The sequence below is a fragment of the Pinus tabuliformis genome, chromosome Q (genome assembly GCF_031772625.1).
Source record: "Pinus tabuliformis cultivar Carrire ecotype Pingquan chromosome Q, CPIR1, whole genome shotgun sequence".
In the NCBI taxonomy this organism is placed as follows: domain Eukaryota; kingdom Viridiplantae; phylum Streptophyta; class Pinopsida; order Pinales; family Pinaceae; genus Pinus; species Pinus tabuliformis.
The window spans coordinates 985,427,229-985,429,750 of NC_142296.1; positions in this window are offsets into that span (position 1 = coordinate 985,427,229).

Here is a 2,522-nt window from a genome sequence, read left to right on the forward strand (position 1 = left end):
TAGTCTTCTGCAGGGAATATTCAACCTCTACTTCGGGTGACCATTCGTGTCCGCCCTAGGGAGGCTGTTCCACAGAGATTGCCGGAGTTTCCAGTAGCAATTCATAGCTCAACCAACCACACAGAAGAAGGGACTGCGTGTTTTTTGGGCAGCCAGAAATATGCAAAGGTTGATTTAGCCAGCCAAGAGCCCCTCACTTGCTAGGAGTTTTCGGGAGTAAGGAAGGTGGAGCACGCGGGTATTTTATCAGCGTTTTGCAGCAACCAGTCAGTACATGCAATAGTATATATTTCTGGGCAGAGAGACTGTGCAGTGGCCTCCAACAACAAATTCGTGGGGCTTGATTGAGCAACCATCAGGGCCAAGGACCATCTGGGAAGCAAGGGATCAGATAGTACAAGGGAAAGCAACATTTGAGGGGTGTTTCCAGGTGGATTTGCAGGTTGTTTCCTGCAAATCGAATTTGGCAGCAGTAGTCAGAGAGCAACTCCCAAGAGGCCGAAAATCCAAAGTCAAAATCAGAGAAATTCCCTTCTGGGTTTTTCTGGGTTTTGTCCAAGGAGTCTAAGGCTAAAAGAGAAGAATTTTCTGGGCAGTTTTTGGCACTTTCCAGCAGGACGAATGTCAGAAGATGTAGCTGGAGAGCAGCGCCCAAGAGGCTGAAAATCCAAAGTCAAAATCAGAGAAATTTCCTTCTGGGTTTTGCTGGGTTTTGTCCAAGGAGTCTAAGGCTAAAAAGGCAGAATTTTCTGGGCATTTTTTGGGCACTTTCCAGATGGCTGAAAGTCAATAGATATAACTGGGAGAGCAGCGCCAAAGAGGCTGGAAATCCAAATTCAAAATCAGAGAAATTCCCTTCTGGGTTTTGTCTAAGGAGTCTATGGCTAAAAGGTCATAATTTTCTGGGCAGTTTTTGGGCACTTTCCAACAGGACGAATCAATAGATCAACAGTTTACTGAGACAACGCAGAGCATAGTAGAGCAGTAGCTGAACAACTATCTTTCCAGCTATTTTACCACCTGGGTTTGGTTTAGCTTGTCCTTGAGACAAGCCCAGGTGCACTCCACTCCATTTATAATTGTACTCATGATCTCATATTTCATAATATATGGCTCAACAGTTCTAGTATTATAGTTCTTCATGGGTGTTCGCTAAATGTTTTTAATTTGCCACTGTTGCACTGTTTGTTTAATTGGTTTATCACTTAATTCCTGTCTAGGAACACTACAGTGGTATCAAAGCATGATTGGGCCAGTTGTGGGTAACCAATAAGATCATGGGAGATTTGGGCATGTATGCACAGTGACGAGTTACACCATACACTACCATGGCTCAAGGGAGATTCAATATGTAGGAATTTTGGGGTGGAATCCGCTGGAGTGATGAGAGGTTGGCTCAGTTGAGGAAGGTGTCAGACTAGATCCATCCTTGTCCTTACAACATAGACACTAGAGGTGCACAAGCCGTGGGAGTACAACCATCTACACTATGTGGGGAAAGCCGACAGAATCAGGGCACCAGATCTCCTGAAAAGGAGCAGGCAGGCCAGAGACAGTTAGAGGATGAGTCAAGGAGACGATTTTGCTGGTGGAGACCTAGTCTTAGACATCAGGGGCCTGAGGAGGAGATTGAACATGAGGTAGAGGACACGCGGGAGTGTGAGGATCACATTGGTATACATTGGTATACCCAATGTGGCACAAGAGTCACCATTGTTGGAGGCCTCTTTGATAGCACTAGTTGACACCTTGGGGGAGAAAGTAGAGCATACACCCATAGGACCATCCATTGATGAGGTGTCAGGAAACATCCCCACTGTTGATGAGGAGCCAATAGGATAGAGGCATCCAGATCTATGACACAGTTGTCGGAGGACAGTCACCTACAGCTGATTGATGAGCATGTCTTGCATGTTGGGTTGCCTAGGGAGGAGCAGTTGGAGGCTCATGTCGTGTAATATCCCGTTTCAAAGATATTTTCCAAAACCCCAGTAACTCTGACCAAATACATACAAATGATATAATAATCGAGAAGCTCAAAATGATAAAAATAACAGTGGTGCAATATATAATAATATAAATGTGAAATATACGCAGATACTCAAGAAATGCAGAGAGAAATGCCAAGCCATTTTATTATACTGAGCAATAGAATGAGTATAGGAGGTGATCAGAAAGATGGCACCTCGACTTGCACAAGGCATAAGTGAAGAGAAATACACTCAGAATAGCAAAGAATGGCCTCTCTTTGATCTGCGTCCCAGCTGTTGGAGAACTGCCGTGTGCTGCTGTTGCTGGCAACCAAATGAGGATTTGGGGTGTTCCCCCCCTCAGAAAAGACTGAAACTCTAGAATTGGACTCTACTCAAGAAACCCAGAAAAACCCAGAAAGATTTTCTGAAATGGTCGACCCCGGAAAATCACCCCCTTAGGGTTCTATGCAGTCCCTCAATGCTCTGCGCTGCACTGAATGAAATCTCTTGTCATATCTGTGAAACCTTTGCCAAAACCCTCCAATATGC